This window comes from Amblyraja radiata, chromosome 3 (genome assembly GCF_010909765.2).
Source record: "Amblyraja radiata isolate CabotCenter1 chromosome 3, sAmbRad1.1.pri, whole genome shotgun sequence".
Lineage (NCBI taxonomy): Eukaryota > Metazoa > Chordata > Chondrichthyes > Rajiformes > Rajidae > Amblyraja > Amblyraja radiata.
The window spans coordinates 58,027,434-58,043,704 of NC_045958.1; the positions used below are offsets into that span (position 1 = coordinate 58,027,434).

The 16,271-nt window shown below is 45.1% G+C and overlaps 1 protein-coding gene across 2 annotated transcripts in view; it reads right to left on the bottom strand.

Annotated features, from left to right (window-relative positions):
* focad (focadhesin) overlaps positions 1 to 15,944 on the bottom strand; it is a 233,122-nt gene extending 217,178 nt beyond the window's left edge. The window contains exons 1-2 of one of the 2 annotated variants that reach the window (XM_033017834.1): positions 15,821 to 15,944; positions 1,755 to 1,828 (exon numbers count right to left, since the gene is read on the bottom strand). The gene's annotated coding sequence lies outside the window, so the exon portion shown is untranslated. The remainder of the gene's footprint in view (positions 1 to 1,754; positions 1,829 to 15,820) is intronic. The other variant, XM_033017835.1, reaches the window with a different exon arrangement.
* Positions 15,945 to 16,271: the final 327 nt, after the last annotated feature.

Genomic DNA, 16,271 nt, shown 5'->3' on the forward strand with positions numbered 1-16,271 from the left:
ATATAAATCAAATGCAACTCTCCCCAATTCATTTTCAGACCACTGACATACTCCACATAGTTAGAGCAGGCTCCGATGATCATGGCGAGCATTCGTTAACCCTAGTTCTTGAAAGTGGTGAGTGAAAACCCACCTGATTACCTCACGATTAATGACCACATAGTGTTAAGATAGGTTCTGTACATGACATGCATCGCTATTCTGTCTTATAACAGTTACTCTATATCCATTCGAAGTTTACTTGACATGAAACCCCACATGAGCCAGACAGAAACCTCAAAGTTCACTTCAAATGGCATCTTCTGACAACAACAGCACAAGATTTCAATTTCAGCTTTCCGACCCACAGAGAAAAATTGAGAGGTGCATTGTTTCAAAACTGCTGATATATTAAATGCAGATCCTTCCTTAGCCCAAAGGCAATAACTGCCACATTAGCCCCTCGTCAGGATGCACAGATGTGAATTTCACATTACCAGTGGCACTTAATACCATTCATACACCAAAGAGGGCTGTACAAAGGAAAAGCACCCAACTTGTTCTGATGAAGGATAACTCGAAATATCCACTCAAGCTCACAAACGGGAAAGCTCCAAGTCAAAAATGGCTTGAGGCAATTTCCTAAGCAAACACTTCGTCTGAGTACTATTTTCAGACTAAATTCATTTGATTGCATGCAATTGTGAAGATGCATAACACAAAAAAAGACTAAACACTCAAATGTCACAAGGTTAAAAAGTAATATTGTTAACAATATCATTGTGATAGAGCAAAGATTTGTTACATTTATTCTCCTATTGGTTGTTCTTTTATTTTTGTAAAAATTCACCATCAAAATTGCAACATGAGTGTAGCAGATACAAGTGGAAACTAATAACTTCTCACTGATTCTGTAAAAAGGTTTTTCAAGTCAGTTGGAGAATCCTGTAATGTTAGATCCACGTAGAATTGTATTTTGTGACAGGCATTTAACCTTTAACTGAAGTTCAATGCAGAATTTGCTAAATTGCTAGGGTTGGAGGAAACCTCCAATTACCCTGGAAAGGATTTAGTTTGGAACATAATTAATAGGAAAATGCAGAAGCCACAGTGCTCATCCAGCTCTCTATTTTAATTAGGTCCACATTCAGCACCTGGTGTGCTTTCATTTAATTAGAGTATGTTTCTTAAATGCTTCTACTTATAAACAACATTACCACTGAACATGTAAAAGAGCTGCTCATGTTCTGTAACACTATGCACTTTACTCAGCCAGTTCTACCTTGTTTTGTTTCAATGCAAGACAAAAATAATTCTCCACATTAATAATTTTAGGAATTTTGTGTGATCTTAATTTGAGATTTCTCTTCATTTGAAATAATAACTTGATTATTATTATGGTAGGAAAATAAGAGTGTAAATAGAGTTACAGTAAACCACCAAGGATCAGACTCACTGAGGAAAAGCAACAATGAAGCTCTGATAATCTATATACATACCCATGTGATATGCATTTCATTTTCCAATACAAATCAAAAACACAACTGGTATTCAACTTGCTAAATACATCTACCAAAGTAATAAGGTGTTTTATTCAAACATACAAAAGATAACACATTTTTTCCTTGAATGAAATTAATAGATAAACCTATGTATTGATTGAGGGAAAAAATAGTTTCATAAATGTTTCAAGTATGTAAACTTATAAGATATCATTGCAAGAGTGTACATCCTAGATCTGAATTTTACTCGTTATCGTGGGCTTTGCAACTTACCCGAAAGACTAGCCAAATGAAAAACTTCTTCTAAAGATTGTAGCTCACACAAAAGGTACTCTTACAAGCAATTCCTAGAAAACAAAATATAGTACATCTGTAACAGTCTTCTGATATGAGATGACTCTATCTTACTGCTGAAACACAATTTTCTGACACCAACGCTAATTAGACCTAATTGGTGTAATGATGAAATCTCACCCAAACTGTAACAAGGCTTGATCGCATTCTTTCAGACAACTCTGGGACAAGGGTATGTCTAATTATTGAAATTTTAAAAGAACATTGCCTTGGTACATTTTTCTGCTTATAACGTGAAATAAGATACGTTTCAAAAGGACATGTTCAGTGCATACAATTTATTTCTTTAATATCAGCTAATGTTTCCTTTCTTCCAAATGGTTCATATTTTATCGTCTTAAATACTCAGATTAGTTTCTTTCAGTTGATTTAAGGGGCTGTCCCTAATCCGCGAGTTAAGAAGAGTCCCTTCGACCTTCAAGCACGAGGGCACTCGCCTGGAAAAACGCGAGCTGGATCGACCGACCGCGTTGAAATCACGAGCTGGATCGACCGACCACGCAAACACATCGCAAAGGTGGGGGCCAGGGAAAGCGGGGGAGCGCTGTCTGAAATTCACACCCGTGATGAAGAGGAAGGTTAAAGACGGCTGCACACTGTCCTCTAGAGAGTGCGGAGGGGGGGAGGGGGGAGAGAAGGGGAGAGGAGAAGGGGAGAGAAGGGGGGGAGAAGGGGGGGAGAAATGTGGTGGGGGAGAAGGGTGGATGAAGTGTAGGAGTGGTGGAGCGAGGGTTTTGGGGAGATCCTTTTTGTTTATCTTTTTTTCGCCTTTTTGTTCTCTCCTTTTTTTCTCCTTTTATTTCTCGTTTTTTTTTTCTCTCCTTTTTTTCTCTCCATCTTTTATTTTTTTTTTTTTTTCTCTTTTTTTTCTCTCCTTTTTTTTCTCTCCATTTTTTTGTTTTTTTTCTCTCCTTTTTTTTTTCTCTCAGGGTGGGACACTTTTCAAGAAGTACAGTGGCTTGCAAAAGTATTCATACCCTTGAACTTTTCCACATTTTGTCACGTTACAACCACAACCGTAAATGTATTTTATTGGGATTTTATGTGATAGACCAACACAAAGTGGCTGCATAATTGTGAAATGGAAGGAAAATGATACATGGTTTTCAAATTTTTTTACATATAAAAAACTGAAAATGTGGCGTGCAAAAAGTATTCAGCCCCCTTTACTCTGATACACCTAAATAAAATCCAGTGCAACCAATTGCCTTCAGAAGTCACCTAATTAGTAAATAGAGTCCACTTGTGTGTAATCTAATTTCAGTATAAATACAGCTGTTCTGTGAAGGCCTCAGAGGTTTGTTAGAGAACATTAGTGAACAAACAGCATCATGAAGCCCAAGGAACACACCAGACAGGTCAGGGATAAAGTTGTGGAGAAGTTTAAAGCAGGGTTAGGTTATAAAAAAATATCGCAAGCTTTGAACATCTCACGGAGCACTGTTCAATCCATCATCCGAAAATGGAAAGAGTATGGCACAACTGCAAACCTACCAAGACATGGCCGTCCACCTAAACAGACAGGCCGGGCATGGAGAGCATTGATCAGAGAAGCAGCCAAGAGGCCCATGGTAACTCTGGAGGAGCTGCAGAGATCCACAGCTCAGGTGGGAGAATCTGTCCACAGGACAACTATTAGTCGTGCACTCCACAAATCGGGTCTTTATGGAAGAGTGGCAAGAAGAAAGCCATTGTTGAAAAAAAGCCATAAGATGTCCCGTTTGCAGTTTGCCACAAGCCATGTGGAGGAAGGTGCTCTGGTCAGATGAGATCAAAATTGAAGTTTTTGGCCTAAATCCAAAACACTATGTGTGGCGGAAAACTAACACTGCACATCACCCTGAACACACCATCCCCACTGTGAAACATGGTGGTGGCAGCATCATGCTGTGGGGATGCTTTTCTTCAGGGAAGCTGGTCAGAGTTGATGGGAAGATAGATGGAGCCAAATACAGGGCAATCTTGGAAGAAAACCTGTTAGAGTCTACAAAAGACCTGAGACTGGGGCAGAGGTTGACCTTCCAGCAGGACAACGACCCTAAACATACAGCCAGAGCTACAATGGAATGGTTTAGATCAAAGCATATTCATGTGTTATTATTCAAATTATTCAAAGTCCAGACCTAAATCTAAATGAGGATCTCAGGCAAGACTTGAAAATTGCTGTTCACAGACGCTCTCCATCCAATCTGACTGACCTTGAGCTGTTTTGCAAAGAAGAATGGGCAAAAATGTCAGTTTCTAGATGTGCAAAGCTGGGAGAGACATACCCCCAAAGACTTGCAGCTGTAATTGCAGCGAAAGGTGGTTCTACAAAGTATTGACTCAGGGCGCTGAATACTTTTGCACGCCACATTTTCAGTGTTTTATTTGTAACCAAATTTGAAAACCATGTATCATTTTCCTTCCACTTCACTTCACAATTATGCACCACTTTGTGTTGGTCTATCACATAAAATCCCAATAAAATACATTTACGTTTGTGGTTGTAACGTGATAAAATGTGGAAAAGTTCAAGGGGTATGAAAACTTTTGCAAGCCACTGTATAATAAAGTTTAGCGGGCATTTTACCTGGTTCTGAAAACGCCAATGAGCCAATCAAAATGCCCGGTCAGCGAAGGAGATTGCCTACAACTGCCTGTAACTAAATAGCGACCCCACTCCTCTGCACTGCGAGTCAAAAAGAACCATGTCGACCAAATTTACTCGCAGAAAGTTTTTCAACATGCTTAAACATTTTCAGCAACCTAGCTGAGGCCACGAGTATTCGGGAACTTCCCTCGAGCATGAAGGAGAGTTCCAGTGACCTCCTAGGACCTCCTAGGACCTCGTGTCGACCATGCTGCGAGTGAGTCGAGGGCAAACTCGTCTAAACTCGCAGATTAGATCGCCGCAATGGGACAGCCTCTTGAGTCTCTTGTCTGACACGAGATGTAATTGCTTCATACAAACAGCATTTAGTTATTTCCAAAGATCCAATTCAATTGTACAAATGTTAAACAATGATTTTTATACTTCAACATTAAGTAAACGTTTGGAAAGCAAATATAGTTAAGTCACCTTTGTTCTTTATAATGAAATGGAGCAGTTATCATGCTTTCCCTTGCAACTGAGCCTTAGACAGACACAGCACAGAACAGTCCCTTTGGCCTATTGAGTCTGTGCCAATCAATTGAACCCAATAACAAAGTCAGCATGGATTTATGAAAGGTAAATCATGTCTGACGAATCTTATAGAATTTTTCGAGTATGTCACTAGTAGAGTGGATAAGGGAGAACCAGTGGATGTGTTATATTTGGACTTTCAGAAGGCTTTCGACAAGGTCCCACATAAGAGATTAGTATGCAAACTTAAAGCACACGGTATTGGGGGTTCAGTATTGATGTGGATAGAGAACTGGATGGCAGACAGGAAGCAAAGAGGAGGAGTAAACGGGTCCTTTTCAGAATGGCAGGCAGTGACTAGTGGGGTACCGCAAGGCTCAGCGCTGGTACCCCAGCTATTTACAATATATATTAATGATCTGATGAGGGAATTGAATGCAACATCTCCAAGTTTGCGGATGACACGAAGCTGGGCGGCAGTGTTAGCTGTGAGGAGGATGCTAGGGGGCTGCAAAGTGACATAGATAGGTTGGGTGAGTGGGCAAATGCATGGCAGATGCAGTATAATGTGGATAAATGTGAGGTTATCCACTTTGGTGGCAAAAACAGGAAAGTAGACTATTGTCTGATAGGGGCCGATTAGGAAAAGGGGAGATGCAACGAGACCTGGGTGTCATGGTACACCAGTCATTGAAAGTAGGCATGCAGGTGCAGCAGGCAGTGAAGAAAGTGAATGGTATGTTAGCATTCATAGCTAAACGATTTGAGTACAAGAGCAGGGAGGTTCTACTGCAGTTGTACAGGGTCTTGGTGAGACCACACCTGGAGTATTGCGTACAGTTTTGGTCTCCTAATCTGAGGAAAGACATTCTTGCCATAGAGGGAGTACAGAGAAGGTTCACTAGACTGATTCCTGGGATGTCAGGACTTTCCTCATATGAAGAAAGACTGGATAGACTCGGCTTGTACTCGCTAGAATTTAGAAGATTGAGGGGGGATCTTATAGAAACTTACAAAATTCTTAAGGGGTTGGACAGGCTAGATGCAGGAAGATTATTCCCAATGTTGGGGAAGTCCACAACAAGGGGTCACAGTTTAAGGATAAGGAGGAAGTCTTTTAGGACCGAGATGAGAAAATCATTTTTTACACAGAGAGTGGTGAATCGGTGGAATTCCCTGCCACAGAAGGTAGTTGAGGCCAGTTCATTGGCTATATTTAAGAGGGAGTTAGATGTGGCCCTTGTGGCTAAAGGGATCAGGGGGTATGGAGAGAAGGCAGGTACAGGATACTGAGTTGGATGATCAACCATGATCATATTGAATGGTGGTGCAGGCTCGAAGGGCCGAATGGCCTACTCCTGCACCTATTTTCTACGTTTCTATGGCTCCAACCCCCATCCCTGCCGTGTGTTCACCATCCCCCCCGACCTCCCCCTCTCCGACACCGAACGGTCGGTCCTCAGCAGAGGTCTCAACTTTGTCCCCCCCTCCGTCCCCACCTCAATGAGTTCTGCGCCTACCACGACTTGGAGCTCTTCTACCGTCGCCTCCGCCTCACAGCGTTCTTCCGTGGGAAGGAGTCCTCGCCCCCCATTGATGATCCCTTTTCCCGTCTCCAACGAACCCCCTCTTCGTGGACCCCCCCTCATGGCCCTCCTGCCTTAGGACTTTTATCCCAAACTGCCGTCGCGACATCAACTACCTCAACTTCTCCACTCCCCTGTCTCACTCCAATCTCTCCCCCCCCTGAACGTACTGCCATCGACTCACTCCGCAACAACCCAGACTGGGTTATCAAACCCGCCGACAAGGGAGGTGCCGTGGTAGTCTGGCGCATCAATCTCTACAAAGTGCCAACTCTCGGACACCTCCTCCTACTAACCCCTGGACCATGACCCCACTGACGAGCACCAGGCCACCATCTCTAGCACCATCACCGACTTCATCAACTCTCACGCCCTGCCAGACCGAGCCTCCAACCTCATTGTTCCCCAGCCAAGCACGGCCCGATTTTACATTCTCCCCAAAATCCACAAACCTGACTGTCCCGGTAGACCCATTGTTCGTGCCCCACCGAACTCATTTCCACATACCTTGACTCCATCCCATCCCCCTTGGTTAAATCCTTCCCTACCTACGTTCAAGACACCTTAGACACTCTCTGTCGTCTCCACACATCATTCCATTCTCTAGGCCCCCATCCTCTCATCTTCACCATGGACGTCCAGTCACTCTACACCTCCATCCCCCATCAGGATGGTCTCAAAGCCCTCCAGTTCTTCCTCGACCGGAGAAGCAACCAATACCCGGCCACTGACACTCTCCTCCGCCTAGCGGAGTTGGTCCTTACCCTCAATAACTTCTCGTTTGACTCCTCCTATTTCCTCCATATACAAGGCGTATCTATGGGCACACGCATGGGCCCCAGCTACGCCTGCCTCTTTGTCGAGTACGTCGAACAATCCTTGTTCGGGGCGTACCAGGGCCCTATCCCCGGCCTCTATCTCCGCTACATCGACGATTGCTTTGGTGCTACCTCCTGCACCCACATACAACTGACTGACTTCATCCGCTTCACCACTAACTTCCATCCGGCACCCAAATACACATGGACCATTTCCGACACTTCCCTACCATTCCTTGACTTCACTATCTCTATCGCAGGTGATAGACTTCTGACCAACATTCACTATAAACCCACTGACTCCCATGGCTATCTAGATTACTCTTCCTCCCACCCTGCTTCCTGTAAGGACTCCATCCCCTACTCCCAATTCCTCTGTCTACGCCGCATCTGCTCCCAGGATGAGGTGTTCCACACCAGGGCATCGGAAATGTCCTAATTCTTCAGGGAACGGGGGTTCCCCTCCCCTACTATAGATGAGGCTCGCATCAGGGTCTCTTCCATACCCCGTAGCACTGCTCTCTCTCCCCATCCCCCCACTCGCAACAAGGGCAGAGTCCCCCTAGTCCTCACCTTTCACCCCACTAGCCGTCACATACTACAAATAGTCCTCTGTCAGTTTCGCCACCTCCAACGTGACCCCACCACTCGCCACATCTTCCCATCTCCCCCCCGTCTGTTTTCCGCAAAGACCACTCCCTCCGTAACTCCCTTGTCAATTCTTCCCTTCCCTCCCGCACCACCTCCTCCCCGGGCACTTTCCTTTGCAACCGCAATAGATGCTACACTTGTCACTTCACCTCCCCCCTCAACTCCATTCAAGGACCCAAGGTGTCGTTCCAGGTGCGACAGAGGTTTATCTGCATCTCCTCCAACCTCATCTATTGCATCCGCTGCTCTAGATGTCAGCTGATCTACATCGGTGAGACCAAGCGTATGCTTGGTAATCGTTTCGCCTGAACACCTCCGCTCGGTCCGCCTTAACCAACATGACCTCCCGGTGGCTCAGCACTTCAACTCCTCCTCCCATTCCGTATCTGACCTCTCTGTCCTGGGCCTCCTCCATGGCCGGAGTGAGCACCACCGGAAATTGGAGGAACAGCATCCTAGTCTGCATCCTAGTGGCATAAACATTGAATTCTCCCAATTCCGTTAGACCTTGCGGTCTCTTCCACTTCCTAGCTCTCCCTCAGCCCTCGGGCTCCTCCTCCTCCTTTTTCCTTTCTTCTTCCCCCCCCCACCCCCTATCAGTCTGAAGAAGGGTTTCGGGCCGAAACGTTGCCTATTTCCTTTGCTCCATAGATGCTGCTGCACCCGCTGAGTTTCTCCAGCATTTTTGTGTACCTTCGATTTTCCAGCATGTGCAGTTCCTTCTTAAACACTGTGAAAATCAGTCCCTTGAATTGGTGAACTGCATCTGTTTAATGAGATTAGGTCAGTGAATAATTGTAAAACTTTGTTGGCAGCGATAAAAGACAAGGAAATAATGGAACATTCATAAAGCAAAAGAGCTTTAAAAGTACTGCACAGTTGACTTCTTGCAATTCTATCAGGGCGTTACTTTCAGTCCCACTTCCACTGAAAATTATAAATAATCCCTACTTTTAATGTGATTTTGATAAAGTAACAAATACAGTTGCCAACACAAAGCGGTAATTTCATCAACAGTTCAGATAATGTCACAGATTGAAAGACTGAAGGCAAAGTGATTTATAATTGCATTCCTCTACAATATAAAGCAATGGACCATTAACAGAGATCAGATAAGGCTAATATTAAAACCACCGAAACAGAAACAGCTCCAGTCTCCATGCATTTTTTTTCCCTAGTAAAGGCATGCAAGTATATATTGATCAGATCAGGTGCTTCCACATTAGGAATACTTTACGACTAATATAAAGTAAATCTCCCCTTGCTCTTAAAACATGATTAAACCAAATCATGTTTCATCCCAAAATACAACTTCTGCATTTCTCACATTTTTCTTCCTTAAAACTCTAAATGAGATTGACAATTCAGCACAACTATACGGTGATTTTGTTTCAAGCCCCATCCCTTCATGAGCTGCGTGGAGTCATCAAGTAACGGTAAAAACAAATTAAATCCCATCAGTCCACGCTCCAAAAAACTAAATCAAAACCCAGGTAAACGGGACAACATACAGACTATTTGAACAACACTTGAAGTGTGTCTGCATTTGCAGCCAAACCCGGAAACTTCCTTAACTTGGTAAAAATAACAAACAAGCAACAGAGTAAAACATTTAGCGCTAAAGGCAGATTGGTCAACAGAGAGATGGAAGGGTTTAGCTGTTTGATAACGTTCCATGAGATAAATAACAACATTAACAGTGAATGTTACACACAAGAATTTCAATTAAAAATGCACAAAATCAATATCCTTCAAAGCAATTCAATTACATATGCTGTTCACCATCTGGGAAAGTCACCAGTTAAACAAACTTCCTCACATATCTCCCATCATAGATGAGGCCCTCACTTGTGTCTCCCCCCTCTCCCTAGTCGCAACAGAGATAGAGTCCACGTAGTCCTTCCCTTCTACCTCATCAGCCGTCGCATTCAACACGTAATCCTCCGAAATTTCCGCCACCTCCAACGGGATCCCACCACAAGCCACATTTTCCCATCTCCACCCCTTTCCACCTTCTGCAGAGACCGTTTCCTCTGCAACTCCTTGGTTAACTCATCGCTTCTCACCCAAACCACCCTCTGACCCAGGTACCTTCCCCTGCAACCGCAGAAGATGCAACACCTGTCGCTATTCCTCCTCCCTCGACTGTTCAGGGATCCCGACAGTCCTTTCAGGTTCGGCAGAGGTTCATTTGCATCTCCTCCAACCTCATCTACTGTATCCCTTGTTCAAGATGTGGACTCTTATACAGCGGCGGGACAGACGCAGACTGGGCAATCATTTCGCAGAACACCTTCCATCAGCCCGCCTGAACCAACCTGTTCTCCCGGTTGCTGGACACTTTAATTCTCCTTCCCATTCCTACACAAACCTTTCTGTCCTCGGTCTCCTCCAATGTCAGAGTGAGGCTAAACGCAAATTGGAGGAACAGCATCTCATATTTTGCTTGGGCAGCTTACAGCCCAGTGGTACGAATATTGATTTCAGATAGCACCGGCATTCCCTCTCTGTCTATGCCTCCCCCACCCAAGTCGCACTAGCTTCTCATTTTCACCCTACAAACAGCTTACAATGGCCGGTTTCCTTTTCATCGTTACCTTTTTGCATATCTTTCATCATTGTTCTTTATCTCTCCACATCACTGTCTATATCTCTTATTTCCCTTATCCCTAACCAGTCTGAAGGAGGTTCACAACCCGAAACGTCACCAATTTGCACATAATGCAAGTTGAGCAGGGAACAGGAAGCTAATAGTGTGGGAAAAAAACTGCAGATGCTGGATAAAATCGACGGTAGACACAAAATGCTGGAGAAGCTCAGCGGGTGAGGCAGCATCTATGGAGTGAAGGAATGGGTAACGTTTCGGGTTGAGACCCTTCTTCAGAGGGTCAGGGGGGGTGGGTGGAGACCGTAGGACTTTGTGTTTCCCACATGGAAACCACATTGCAAGCTCCAAATACAGGCAGAGTGCTTTACATTGCCCGAAAGAGCTGTTTGACTCCCTGAAATGTGCGAAGAGGTGAAAGGCCAGGCTTAGCATCTCTAGAGCATTCCAAATTAAGTATTCTGAGAAAGGCAAAGTTGGCAGAGACAAAAGAGTAAGCCAGGCAGTTGCAAAGGAAATTATTCCTTCAGAAAGCTAAAAGGGGTGCAAATGGGAATCTGCTGAATACAAGAGGCTACTGGGGTTGATGGTCAGCATCAGGGGATGCTATATTTTTTCTTCTGTCCAGGAAAGAGGGCGAGCGCAGAGACATGGGAAATAGATGGGGAGATGTCAAAGGGCACTGTCAACTATGGTGCATGCAAAGACATGATTCAGGAAGAAGCAAGGTACTTCAGAGGCATCTGTGTGGAAAGTTTTATCAGAGCAGACAAAATAGAGATAGTAACTAGGAGATTGGAACGGTGTCATTACTGTGGACAAGGTGGGAGGAAGTATTGCTGAGGTGGCTTTGGGATCAGTAGGTTTGTAATAGATTCTTGCCACTCACCTATCCCTTCAGATGGAGACAGAGATTGGGAAAGGAAAAGGAGGGGTCAAGTGAAAATAAGAGCAGGGTGGAATCAGGAGGAAAAGTATTAATATGAGTTCAGCATTCGTGCAGGAAGCAGCACCAATACAATTGTTGATACACCAAAAGAAGAGGCGAGGAACGAGTTGTTGATTATGTTGAGTTATTTTATAAAACAGGTCACACTTGTTTAGTTTAAACTCTGATGTTTAGTTTAAAACAAAATGAACTTGTATTGATATTAAAGTTTAAATTAGCAAATTGGATGTATGTTTTGCTTAAGCTTTACAAATATTGTAATTCACAGGAAAGGCAAAAACTATTCAATGACATAGAACAAGTTATTTAGCTATCCATCTTAATAGTTAAAATTACAAAGTATTTTTCTAATATTTTATGTATTCAGCAAATTAGTGCAATTTCGTTGTTTAGCTATTTAGCAAATATTCTTGTCCATTCTTCCATTCTTCGTTTTTCCCTTGCAGAATCAGATTCATTTGGTAAAAATCAGAGAATGCTGTAAATACTCAGCAGGTCAGACTGCATCTGTGAGAAGAGAAATAGAATGAATGCTTCAGGACAAAGATCTTCATCAAATGACAGTCAGAACACTGTTCTGATGAAAGGTCTTCAACCTGAAACAATAACTATGCTCATTCCATAGATATGACCTGATCAGCATAGTCTTCCATTATTTTCTGTTTTTATTTTACACTAGACTAAGTGGGACCCGTTGGGTCCCAGTCACACTGGAGGCCTGGTCCCCCAACGCAACCCATTCCCCAATGCAATATTCCACCACTCACCCATTCCCCCAACGCAACCCGTTCCCTCAACGCAATACTCCACCACTCACCCATAGCCCCTAACTGCGCAGGCAAGGCTCATTTCCCTTCATCCCCTGCACTCCCTCCTTCTCCTCTTCATGTGTGAGAGGCAGGCACATGCCGTCAGGGTAGGCACGATAGGCACTGCCTACCCTGACTAAAATTATGAAATGGTAATTATTAAATATAAATAGTAAAGGTATAGGAGAATTATGCCTATCTAAGAGATCGATCTCTACGGTAGGCATAATTCTCCGTGCCTTTCAACCGCAGCACTTTCAACACGCGAAGGTCTGTGCAGCCCAGGTGCCGTCAGCGCTGCTTCAAGCCGTCAATGACAAGCGGGGCTGAAGGCAGCTGAAATTCTGCCTTTGCAGTACTGTGCATGTGCAGTACTGCAAGTTTCTTGGCGGGTTTTTCAAATATGGATTGTTATTATTTTAAGAGTATCTTGGGAAACAAAGGGAGAAGAATGGAGTTTGTGTACCAATAACGTGGTAAGTACATTTCATGGTGCTTTATGTTTTTAAATACCGTATTTCCCGGGGTGGGGGGAGAGCTCCTTTCACAGCGTTTGAGGAGTCTGGTCCGGGCTAAAGTTGCGGGGAGGGCAGGAGCGTTGTGAAGGAGGGGATCGGGGCCAGTAACCCACTTGTGCAGCTCCGGGCACGGAGCCACCGCATTGTGGCCAGGGAATGAATTAGCTCGGGTGGCTGCGAGTGGTCGCTGGGACCGGACAGCCCCTTCTGCCGGTCCCCGCTCACCTCAGGCAGTGCTCTCCATCTGAAAACCTCTCTCCTGCCGCTCGCCGGCCTCACTCATGTCAGCCGCTTCCCGCAAATCCTTAAATTCCGACTGCGCGATCGAGGGACCAATTGAGGCTACTCGGCTGTGGGAATTTAAGGATTTGCGGGAAGAGGCTGGCATGAGAGAAGCCGGCGAGCAGCAGGTGAGAGGTGTTCAGACGGAGCGCACTGCCAGAGGTGAGCGGGCCAGCAGAAGGCGCTGAAGTGGCAGCCGGTTCTGCTGTCGGTGTATGTGGGTGGGAGGTGTAGGAGGGGGAGGGGGCTGTGTGTCTGGGGGGTGTGGGTGGGAGGCAGGCATGTGCCAGCAGGGTAGGCAAGGTAGGCAGTGCCCTCTGTTCGATCCTTCTGCAAGATCCACTTTGGTAGCAAAAACAGGAAGGCAGATTACTATCTCAATGGCGTCAAGTTGGGAAAAGGGGAAGTACAACGGGATCTGGGGGTCCTTGTACATCTGTCTATGAAATTAAGCATGCAGGTACAGCAGGCAGTGAAGAAAGTGAATGGCATGTTGGCTTTTATAACAAGAGGAATCGAATATAGGAGCAAAGAGGTCCTTCTGCAGTTGTACAGAGCCCTAATGAGACCACACCTGGAGTATTGTGTGCAGTTTTGGTCCCCTAATTTGAGGAAGGACATTCTTGCTATTCAGGGAGTGCAGCGTACGTTTACAAGGTTAATTTCCGGGATGGCGGGACTGTCATATGCTGAGAGAATGGAGCAGCTGGGCTTGTACACTCTGGAGATTAGAAGGATGAGAGGGATTTTCATTGAAACATATAAGATTGTTAAGGGCTTGGACACGCTAGAGGCAGGAAACATGTTCCCGATGTTGAGGGAGTCCAGAACCAGGGGCCACAGTTTAAGAATAAGGAGTAAGCCATTTAGAGCGGAGACGAGGAAATACTTTTTCTCAGAGAGTTACGAGTCTGTGGAATTCTCTGCCTCAGAGGGCGGTGGAGGCAAGTTCTCTGGATGCTTTCAAGAGAGCGCTAAATAGGGCTCTTAAAAATAGCGGAGTCAGGGGATATGGGGAGAAGGCAGGAACGGGGTACTGTTTGGGGATGATCAGCCGTGATCACATTGAATGGTGGTGCTGGCTCGAAGGGCCAAATGGCCTACTCCTGCACCTATTGTCTATTGTCTAATTCTCCCCATTATAAACTGTAATTTTAAAGTACCATTTTCTTCAAATATTATCCTAATTTGTTCTCCCTACTTCATGTGGGCATTTGACTCAAGCCACTGTAACAATTCACTTCCACTTTGGCTAATTCTCATTGTGAAATGAACAATACTTACAGCAGGGATATCCCAACATTATGATCAACAATGAAATGTCAACCATTTTATTTTATACAAGCACAGGATGCCAGAGCACCCCTGAGACCAACTTAAAACATATTGTATTTGGAGTAGCCATTGGAAATGGCTCCATAGCAGATTGGAGTGGCTGAGGAATCAGTCCAATTTCTTCTCAAATTGGAAGTATCAGTGGTGGGAATAGGCAGAATGTTTTGGGTTAGGATTATACGCAAATCGTCAAATATCCATTCCCTCCACAGATGCTGCCCTACCCACTGAGGTCCTCCAGCACTGTGTATTTTGCTCAAAATTACAGCATCTGCAGTTCTTGGTACTTCTCATATATCAGCCTAATCAAATGGGTCCTGAACACTTTAATGTTCTAGTGCTATTTGGCAGAAAACTGTTTTCTCAAAGAGTTGAACTCTTTTTGTTGCACTAACCAAAGTACTGAGGAATCCCAGACAAGCTGATTCACTCGGAATTATTTCCCTCTCCTGGCCGCTACCCAGTGACGTCGGTTGGAAAGTGAAAATTGTTGAGAATGGGCAACGACACGATCCACTACGAGAGAAGGAATGGGTGACGTTTCGGGACGAGACCCTTCTTCAGTCCTTACTCTTAAGTTTTGAATTTGAACCTCAAGCAGGTCAGCAGGAAAAGTTACTGTACTCGAAAACAACAAACCAGAATGCAGTTTTGTCGCTCATTAGGAACTATTTTAATGAAAGCGTAAACAGAATCGCATAATGGTGTAATTTCATAATGCAAATTAAGCTAAAATGCTATTTATTATCTTTTTTTTAAGTTTGGCTATTTTAACTAAAACGTAGGTGACTTTATAGGATCATAAAGTAAAATATCCCACCAAACACAAATTGTGGATACTTAATCACTGTATTTTCAACTGGCGATGAGATAGAGCAAAACGAGGGACTGAAATTGAACAGGTGGACAAATCCACTTGCTGACATTGCTTATTGCCTGCAACAGGTAGCAACTGCAAATAAAACTGCAGCCGGTCATTCTTGAACATCAGTGATGTGCAAGCGCCGGGCAGCAGAAGGCTCGGGCAACTTGGGTGACGTTTCGGGTCGCGACGCAGACTTTTGTGTCTATCTTCAGTTTAAAAAGCAGCATCTGCAGTTCATTTCCTACACACAACCCATGCTGCTGGCTCCCCGTTGTAGAGCCAGGCCTCCCTCCCTCCACTGACTCACGCACACAATCTCTCTGTGACTCTCTCCGAGATGGACACAATGTGAAGCCAAACTTTCCCACTACTTAGAGACTGCGCCACAGTCGACTCGCCCGGACCTTGTGCTGGTGAGTTCGAGCCAAAGATGTTAGAGCGGCCGCCCCGCAATACTTTACCGGAAGGCGATCCCTCCGCCGGCCTCTGCTCGCTGTCGCTGCTCGTTGCGCCCCGCGACACTTGGAGCTGGACGTGCGCGTCCCCGTGGACACGTGGAGCTGGACGTGCGCGTCCCCGTGGACACGTGGAGCTGGACGTGCGCGTCCCCGTGGACACGTGGAGCTGGACGTGCGCGTCCCCGTGGACACGTGGAGCTGGACGTGCGCGTCCCCGTGGACACGTGGAGCTGGACGTGCGCGTCCCCGTGGACACGTGGAGCAGAGCGCGCGACCGCGCCTCTCCTCCTCTGCCGGCTTCTTCCGTGGGACGTGTTGTGGTTATTGTCGCTGCTCAGGTTAACGCAAAATACAAAACTAATTAATCACATGGGCAGACGGCTGGATATTTTTGGTTCCAACTTGTGACAACTTTCCTCTCGAGTCTAACGATTTTATTATGCTTGAATCTGAT